We start from the raw sequence: 10,259 nt of genomic DNA on the forward strand, positions 1-10,259 counted from the left end.
CTGCAAATCCTGCATAACTCTCTATGTAAAAGACAGATACAGCAAGAAAGAACAGAATATTATCTTGGAAATCTTCAACCCTTCTCATAGAGCAATGATATTCTGTCATAAAGGCAATAAAACTACTTTTGCAGGGGGCAAGACTATGTCCCGTTCTGTCTCATCGTTCCGTCTCCAAATCTTCTACCTGCACCCTGCCCCTGGGGGAAACAGCCAAATTTCATGTAAGAGATGCGAAGTAGCAAGCTACAGGAAATTCTTAATAACCTTCTGTAATATGCAAAAGGCTAAGCACGGATGTTGCATTATTTCTAACCTTGCTTCAAAGGATTTTTCGTCAGTCTCCCTTTCTGTTTTTGAAGAAAACATTTGAGAATGCCATGAGCACGCTGCATGCGTAACACCTATTGCTATAAAAACAATGCAATCTTATCTGATGTATAAGTTGGGAAATTGCTAATTTTAAGTTGTTTTTTCTCTTTTCCATTTTTTCTGTGTTTTACCGCCCTTGTGCATAGTTTGCAGTCTCTTTTTTAAGGTTAAGGTTAGGGAACAGGGTTTGCACATAGTTTACATTCGCTTTTTTAGGATTAGGGTCAGGGAATCGGGTTTACACATAGCATGCATTCTCACTTTTAAGGTTAGGGTTAGGGAAAAAGGTTTGCGCATAGCTTGCAGTCTCTTGGTTAGGGTTAGGGTTAGGGAACAGGGTTTGCGCATAGCTTCCAGTCTCTCTTTTAATGTTGGGGTTAGGGGACAGTGCTCTATAGAAGCAGAGTACATTCTGGACGGCGGTGGGTATTCTGTCAGACACGCAACCGAACAGCAACAGCAAAAGCAGAGATCCAAGAGAAAAAGCAAAAGATTCTGACAGCGATGGGCAATGAATCGGGCTTATAGCCTGAGAGGGGCTTATTGGGCACCGCTGTGTGTCCAGAACGGGCTAAACTCGCGATTGTTAGATCGCGCACTGAGACAAATTCTTCCTAACCCTAACCCTTACCCATACCCCTAAACCTAACCCTAACCCTAACCTTAACCATAACCCTGTCTTTTGCTAATCCTAAACCTAACCCTAACCCTAACCCTAACTTTTGCTAACTCTAACCCTAACCCTAAATTTCCTAACCCTAACCCTAACCCTTTATAACCCTAACCCTAACTCAAAACCTAACCCTAACCCTAATCCTAACCCTAACCCTAACCCTAACCCTGACCCTAACCCTAACCCTAACCCTAACCCTAAACCCTAACCCTAACCCTAACCCTAACCCTAACCCTAACCCTAACCCTAACCCTAACTTTTGCTAACTCTAACCCTAACCCTAAATTTCCTAACCCTAACCCTAACCCTTTCTAACCCTAACCCTAAATCAAAACCTAACCCTAACCCTAACCCTAACCCTAACCCTAACCCTAACCCTAACCCTAACCCTAAATCTAACCTTAGTAGCTTGCAGTCTCTTTTTTAAGGTGAGGGGTAGGGAAAAGGGTTTGCACATAGCTTGCAGGTTTATTTTAGGGTTAGGGAACCGGGTTTGCACATAGCTTGCAGTCTCTTTTTTAGGCCTAGTGTTGGGGAAAAGGGTTTGCGCATAGCTTGCAGTTACTGTGTGGACCAATCAGCACTGACTCCGCCCAGTAGGCAAAGCCAGTGACACGGACCAATCAGCACTGACTCCACCTCTTGACTCCACCCAGTGGGCGGGGCCAGTGCTCTATAGAAGCAGAGTACATACCGGACTGCAGTGGGTATTCTACCAGACACGCAACAGAACAGCAACAACAATGGCAGAGACCCAAGAGAAAAAGCAAAAGATTCTGACAGCGGTGGGCAGTGAATCGGGCTTATAGCCCCAGAGGGGCTTATTGGGCACCGCTGCCTGTCTGGAATGGGCTAAGCCCGCGATTGTTAGGTCGCACATTGAGACCGATTCTGCCTGACCCTAATCCTAACCCTAACACTAAACCCTAACCCAAACCCACACCCCAACCTTAACCCCCAAACCGTAAACCCTAAAACCTAAAGCCTAACCCTTGCTAACCTTAACCCTAACCCTAACCCTAACCCTAACCCTAACATCTCATAGCAGAGGGAGGGAGGGGCCTGATTCCTCATCAGATATATCAACAGTCAAAAGCCTGTAAGCTCAACTCTTGCCTTTTCAGGGCTTCACACCGGCAACACTGGAGGGAGGGGCCCGACTGCTCATCAGAGGTATCATGCAAGTCAAAAGCCTGAAAAGTCTCCTAGAATGCATAAATCATTAACCATTTCAGTCTCTGACAATTGGTCCACACAGTAACTGCAAGCTATGCCCAAAGCCTGTTCCCTAACCTTAGAAGAGAGACTGCAACCCTCGAGATGTTGGAGGCTTGAGGCATGGTCCGTGACACTAATCATGGCTATAACTCATAACTTCTTGGAGTATGGGAACTTCCCTCCTTCACCCCCGGCAGATCAAGGCCACCACTTCAACTGACAGACATGGAAGCATCGCTGGACCCCATGGGCGGTGACTATATACATCTGTCCACTCTCAGCTTTTCTTTCTCTTACTCTCCCTTGCTCTTATCCTGCCTTTCTCTCCCCTATGCATTTTCTTTCCCCCCCCCAAAGGTTATCTCTGTGTCACATTGTGGTATGACAACACCCAAACTGCTAGCATGCCTGTTGATACAGAATTGTTAAAGTAAACCTTGCCAGTATATGTTTTCAGACACCGATTATTTAGTGTCGTTTCACTTTAATCCACCCCAAGGGAATTATTAATAAAAACCTGAGTTACCCCCTCTCCCCTTTTCCTGGGGCGGGTTGGAACACCAATCAGCACTGACTCCGCCCAGTAGGCGGAGCCAGTGACACAGAACAATCCACACGGACTCCACCTCTTGACTCCACCCAGTGGGTGGGGCCAGTGCTCTATAGAAGCAGAGTACATACCGGACGGCGGTGGGTATTCTGCCAGACACGCAACAGAACAGCAACAGCAAAAGCAGAGACCCAAGAGAAAAAGCAAAAGATTCTGACAGCGGTGGGCAGTTAATCGGGCTTATAGCCTGAGAGGGGCTTATTGGGCACCACTGCGTTCCTGGAATGGGATAAACCCGCGATAGTTAGATAGCGCATTGAGACAGATTCTGACTAACCCTAACCCTAACCCTAAACCCTAAGCCCAACCCTAACCCTTACCCTAAGCCTAACCCTAGTAGCTTGCAGTCTCTTTTTTAAAGTTAGGGTTAGGGAACTGGTTTTGTGCATAGCTTGCAGTCTCTTTTTTAAGGTTAAGGTTAGGAAACAGGGTTTGCCCATAGCTTACATTCGCTTTTTTAGGATTAGGGTCAGGGAATCGGGTTTGCGCATAGCTTGCAGTCTCTTTTTTAAGGTTAGGTTCAGAGAAAAGGGTTTGCGTATAGCTTGCAGTCTCTTGGTTAGGGTTAGATTTAGGTAACAGGGTTTGCGCATAGTTTGCAGTCTCTTTTTTAAGGTTAGGGTTATGGAAGAGGGTTTGCGCATAACTTGCAGTCTCGTTTTTAGGGTTAGGGTTAGGGAAAAGGGTTTGCGCATGGCTTGCATCCTCACTTTTCAGGTTAGGGTTAGGGAAAAAGGTTTGCGCATAGCTTGCAGTCTCTTGGTTAGGGTTAGAGTTAGGGAACAGGGTTTGCGCATAACTTCCAGTCTCTCTTTTAATGTTGGGGTTAGGGGACAGTGCTCTATAGAAGCAGAGTACATACTGGACGGCAGTGGGTATTCTGCCAGACACGCAACAGAACAGCAACAGCAAAAGCAGTGACCCAAGAGAAAAAGCAAAAGATTCTGACAGCGGTGGGCAGTGAATCGGGCTTATAGCCTGAGAGGGACTTATTGGGCACTGCTGCGTGTCCAGAATGGGCTAAAACCACGATTGTTAGATCGCGCACTGAGACAAATTCTTCCTAACCCTAACCCTTACCCATACCCCTAAACCTAACCCTAACCCTAACCCTAACCCTAACCCTAACCCTAACCCTAACCCTAACCCTAACCCTAACCCTAACCCTAACCCTAACCCTAACAGTAACCCTGTCTTTTGCTAACCCTACACCTAACCCTAACCCTAACCCTAACTTTTGCTAACTCTAACCCTAACCCTAAATTTCCTAACCCTAACCCTAACCCAAAATTTCCTAACCCTAACCGTAACCCTTTCTAACCCTAACCCTTACTCAAAACCTAACCCTAACTCTAACCCTAACCCTAACCCTAACCCTAACCCGAAACCCTAACCCTAACCGTAACCCTAACCCTAACACTAAATCCTAAACCAAAAGGAAACTTCCTTTGCTACGCCTACTGGGTGGAGTCAGTGCTTATTGGTGTTACAACCCGCCCCAGGAAAATGGGAGAGGGGGTAACTCAGGTTTTTATTAATAATTCCCTTGGGGTGGATTAAAGTGAAACGACACTAAATAATCGGTGTCTGAAAACATATACTGGTAAGGTTTATTTTAACAATTCTGTATCAACAGGCATGCTAGCAGTTTGGGAGTTGGGCTATCAGTTGGGAGGCATGGCTGAAAACAGGAAACAACAGCCCTAATTCCCAGGAAAGAAAGCCTGGAAGCTTTGGCTTTGTGGTGCAGTTGGTGGGCCACACTGGGCACTCCATGGGCAGGTAGCAAGAGTTTTCTGGATCTGGGAGTCAATCTGGGTGCCTCGGAGTGTTTGAGGGGAAGTTGGGAGTGTCCTGTGGGACCAGGATGGGATTTGAGGGCTCCTGGAGGGGCTGGGACGGGTGTATACTGCGGGCATCGTCTAGTATTGATGGGGGTAATCAGTGAGCTGAATGTTTCATAATCATCCAAATTTTAACATACAATATGATTATTAGAATAAAAAGCAAAAAGGTAATATCAACAAAACAGTAACAGGGTGAAGCTCTTGGCTGAAGACTGGTTTCTTCTTTTTCTCCAGTGATTTTAATTCTTTTTTGTCTGGGTTTTAATCCCATCTTTGGCATTTTGCTGCAAACATTTTGTCCCCATATCCATTGGAAATTGTATTAACTGTTGGAATCCCAGGGTATGTGATATATTGACAGGATTTCACTGGTTGGCTTTTAATTTGTCCAGGTTTATCGCCGTAATGCTTCTGCTCTTTAACCACTTGAATCAGAATGAATTGAGTTGTTTTCTGGGTCGGGTTCTCTTTTTGAGTCCAAGGTTTTTTAGTGGATTCAGTATCAGGCACAAAGGAAATTGAGGGAGGTAAAGAATAATCTTCCCTTTGTTCATTATCACAGGGATCACTCAGTCTATTTTCATTAATGTGAGGAAAGCTGGGAGACTCTAGAAACATCAGTTGAACTTCAAATTCTCCTTGTTTCTTTCTCTCCTGAGACTTAGAATCAGGGTTCTCTGTGGTTTCCCAAGTCTCAATGCCAGGGTAAGACACTGGTTTAGGAAGTTGCCTGACCAAACCAGGAGCCTGTTTTTTTAGCAACAGTTTTCTCTCTGCACTCTGGCGCAACAAGACTTTGAAGGTGGTCAACCTCAGTTTGAAGCAGCTCATTTTTAGCAACAAGTTTATCCGATTTTTCTCCTGTTTCCCTCAAAGGCTAACGATGACTTCAGCACCACATTTTCTGATTTCAAAACAGTAGATTCAACATCAGAAATCCATTCATGACTTCCCTGTCAGCACTCCATCCAAATGTCTGTGCTCTCACTTTGACCTGAGAGAAACCTCAGGCAGGTGGAAAAGGGCAGATAAAGAAAAAACAGATGGGTCCAGCAGAAGTGATGCTGCTTCTGTCAAAAGCAGAGCAGAGACCGAAAGCACTTTAGGAAGTTGCTTACAGAAGCACTTGTGCATTCCAAGTTACAGCTCAGGAGTCTCAGTGACTTGTCCAACATGAGAGTTTCTTTTCCATTTCTCAACCCCCAGATTCCTCAGGAGTAGGAAACTGGAAACACTGACTGAGAAAAGCTCCATTCCTTCCTAATAATTGTGCTTTGCCCTTCCCATTTGACAGTGCTCTTGGAAATGTGCTGCTGTGATCTGGATCTGTGAGCAGCCCTGACCTCCCAGAGCACTCGTCCAATGGCAGGAAGACTCCACCTGGCTCCTGCTGGGGTTCTTGCCACCACGACCCAGTATGGGTCACTGGAATGGGGAGCAGGGCGGTGGGACCAGTAAGGACCAGTTAAGGGGGTTGGGGGCACTTCAGCATCTCCATCAAGGTCAGACCATTATAGACCAGTATAGATAGGTATAGACCAGTATAGACCAGTATAGACCAGTATAGACCAGTAAAAAACCAGTACAGACCAGTATGGACCAGTATGGACCAGTACAGGTCACTAGAACAGCGAGCAGGGTGGTGGGACCAGTAAGGACCAGTTAAGGGGGTTGGGGGCACTTCATCAAAGTCAGACCAGTACAGACCGGTACAAACCAGTATGGACCAGTATAGACCAGTATAAACCAGGGTAGAGTAGTATAAACCGATATAAACCAGTACGGGTCACTGAAACAGGGAATGGGGTGGTGGGATCAGTAAGGACCAGTTAAGGGGGTTGGGGGCGCTTCATCATCTCCGTCAAGGTCAGAGCAGTACAGACCAGTATAAACCAGTATAGACCAGTATGGACTGGTATAGACCGGTATAGACCAGTATAAACCAGTACAGACCGGTACGGGTCATTGGAATGGGGAATGGGGCTGGGGGACCAGTAAGGACCAGTTAGGGGGGTTGGGGGCACTTCAGCATCTCCATCAAGGTCAGACCAGTACAGACCAGTATAAACCAGGGTAGAGCAGTATAAACCAGTATAAACCAGTACGGGTCCCTGGAATGGGGAATGGGGTGGTGGGACCAGTAAGAACCAGTTAAGGGGGTTGGGGGCACTTCAGCATCTCCATCAAGGTCAGGTCAGTATAAACCAGTATAGACCCGTATAGACCAGTATGGGCCAGTATAAACCGGTATAAACCAGTATGGACCAGTACAGGTGACTGGAACGGGGAATGGGGCGGTGGGACCAGTAAGGACCAGTTAAGGGGGTTGGGGGCACTTCAGCATCTCTGTCAACGTCAGACCAGTACAGACCAGTATAGACCAGTATAGATTAGTATAAACCAGTATGGACCAGTATAGACCAATATAAACCAGTATGGGTCACTGGAACACGGAATGGGGTGGTGGGACCAGTAAGGACCAGTTAAGGGGGTTGGGAGCACTTCAGCATCTCCATCAAGGTCAGACCAGTACAGACCAGTATAAACCAGTATAGACCAGTATAGACCAGTATAAACCAGGATAGACCAGTATAAACCAGTATGGACCAGTACGGGTCACTGGAACGCAGAATGGGGTGGTGGGACCAGTAAGGACCAGTTAAGGCAGAACTCAGCTGGGACTTAGTGGTTTGGGGGTGGGCGTGTCCCTTCTTTAGGTGGGCGTGGTCTCTCCCTGGTGGGCGTGTCCCATCCCAAGGTGGCCATAGCCTCTGCAAGTGGGCGTGTCTTTTGCATCCTCTCCCCCTCCCTGAACTGGGAGCTCAACTGGGACTTACTGGGTTTTGGGTGGGCGTGTCCCCTCCCAATGATGGACCCACTTTCAGCCCCTCCCCCCACCTTTAAGGGCCCCCCCAAAGCCCCTCCCCCCCCTTCCTGCACCTCCCCAACCCTCAGGGTCCCTCCTGTCCCTCCCCCACCCTCAGGGTCCCTTCCTTCCCCTCCCCCCAGTGAACCTGCTACCCCTCCCCCACTCTCAGGAGCCCTCCCTTCCCCTCCCCCACCTTCAGGGGCCCTCAGGACCCCTCCCCCAACCTCAGAGACTCTCCTGCCCCTCCCCCACCCTCGGGGAACTTCCTACCCTTCCCCCACCCTCAGGGACCCTCAGGGCCCCTCCTTCACTTTCGGGGTCCCTCCCTGCCCCTCCCCAACCCTCAGGACCCTCCTGCCCCTCCCCCCACCTCGGGGTCCCTCCTGCCCCTCCCCCACCCTCAGGGACCCGCCTCCCCCTACCCCGCCCTCAGGGACGGTCCTGCCCTTCCCCCACCCTCAGGGAACCTCCTGCCCTTCCCCCACGCTCAAGGACCATCCTGCTCCATCCCCACCCTCAGTGTTCCCTCCTTCCCCTCCCCCCCCACTGGGGCCGTTACTGGTCCCTTACTGGTCTGTACTGGGAAGGGAGAGGGGAGGGGCCACCCCCTCGAGGCCCCTCCCCCCAGTGATGTCACCGGGTCCCAAAAATAGCCCCGGGGACCCAAACTGGAGGGGGGACCTGGAGCCGCTCCCAGTGTGACCAGTTCAGGTACTGGGAGGGACTGGGAGGGAACTGGGAGGGACTGGGAAGGACTGGGAGGGGGCAGGGCTTCCCCCCTCCCCCCCCCGTGTCCTTGAGGTGACCTTGGGGAGGGAGGGGGATGGGCCGCTCCCAGTGGCTCCCAGTAGCTCCCAGTAACCCCAGTAATGCCTCCGGTATCTCCAGCGACCCCCCCAGTAACCCCAGTGACCCCCCCAGTAGCTCCTAGTAGCTCCCAGTAACCCCAGTGTCCACCCCAGTAGCTCCCAGTAACTCCCAGTAAGCCCCCAGTAGCTCCCAGTAACTCCCAGTAACCCCAGTGTCCACCCCAGTAGCTCCCAGTAAACCCAGTGTCCATCCCAGTAACCCCAGTGACCCCCCCAGTAGCTCCCAGTAACTCCAGTGTCCATCCCAGTAACCCCAGTGACCCCCCCAGTAGCTTCCAGTAGCTCCCAGTAACTCCCAGTGTCCCCCCCAGTGCCTCCCAGTATGTCCCAGTTTAACCCAGTTCCCCCCCCCGTGGGCCCTGGGCCGGGTGGGGGAGGGGCGGGCTCACATTTCCATGGCAACATCCCTTTCCCTCTGGCCCAGTTTCTCCCAGTTCCTCCCAGTTTAACCCAGTTTTTCCACATTTTTCCACATTTTTCCACATTTCCCCCCATTTTCCCCATTTTTCCCAGATTTTCCCCCATTTTTCCACATTTGCCTGAATTTTTCCCCATTTCCCACCCATTTTCCAGATTTTTCCCAATTTTCCTACATTTTCCCAGATTTTTTCCCATTTTCCCCCCATTTTCCCAGATTTTTCCCCATTTTTTCCCCATTTTTCCCACATTTTCACACATTTTTCTCCAGATTTTCCCAGATTTTTTTCCCATTTTTTCCACATTTTCCTCGATTTTTTATCACATTTTTCCCAGATTTGCCCAGATTTTTTCCCCCATTTTCCTGGATTTTTCCCAGAATTTCCCATATTTTCCCCATTTTTCCAAAATTTTTTTATCTTTCCCCATTTTTCCCCATTTCCTGGATTTTCTCCCATTTTTTCCACATTTTCCCAGATTTTTCCTCATTTTTCCCAGATCTTCCCAGATTTTTCCCCATTTTTCCCAGATTTTCCCAAGATTTTTTCCCATTTTTCCCATTTTTTTAAATCTTTCCCCATTTTTCCCCATTTTCTGGGATTTTTTCCCATTTTTCTCCATTTCCCCCCATTTTCCCCAGAATTTCCAGCATTTCCTCCCCAGTTTGTCCCCATTTTCCCAGATTTCTCCCAGATTTTCCCAGATTTTTCCCTATTTTTTCCCCATTTTCCCGGATTTTTCCCATATTTTTCCCATTTTTCCCACATTTTCTCAGATTTTTCTCCAGATTTTTTTCCAGATTTTCCCAGATTTTTCCACATTTTCCCAGATTTTCCCCCATTTTTCTTGATTTTTCCCAATTTTCCCCATTTTTCTGGATTTTTTTCCCATTTTTTCCCATTTTCACACATTTTTCCTCATTTTCCTCCATTTTCACGGATTTCTCCTCAGTTCCCCCATTTTCCCACAGTTTTTCCCAATTTTTTCACATTTTCCCAGATTTTTCCCCATTTTCCCCATTTTCCCCAGATTTTCCCCCATTTCGCCCCCATTTTCTCGCATTTTTCCCCATTTTCCCACATTTTCCCAAATTTTTTCCCACATTTCCCCAGATTTTTTCCCTATTTCCCCAGATTTTTCCTCATTTTTCCCATTTTTTCCCAGATTTTTTCCCAATTATTTTCCTCATTTTCCCAGATTTCCCCCCTTTTTTCCCACATTTCCCCAGATTTTTTCCCAATTTCCCCCCATTTTCCATGATTTTTCCCACATTTTTTCCACATTTTCCCAGATTTTTCCTCATTTTCCCCCATTTTTCCCAGATTTTCCCCATTTTTCTCAGATTTTTTTCCCCAGATTTCCAGATTTTTCCAGAATATTCCCC

This window comes from Manacus candei, unplaced genomic scaffold (assembly GCF_025592945.1).
Source record: "Manacus candei isolate 608988 ecotype Guabito, Panama unplaced genomic scaffold, ASM2559294v1 h1tg000002l, whole genome shotgun sequence".
Taxonomy (NCBI): Eukaryota; Metazoa; Chordata; class Aves; order Passeriformes; family Pipridae; genus Manacus; species Manacus candei.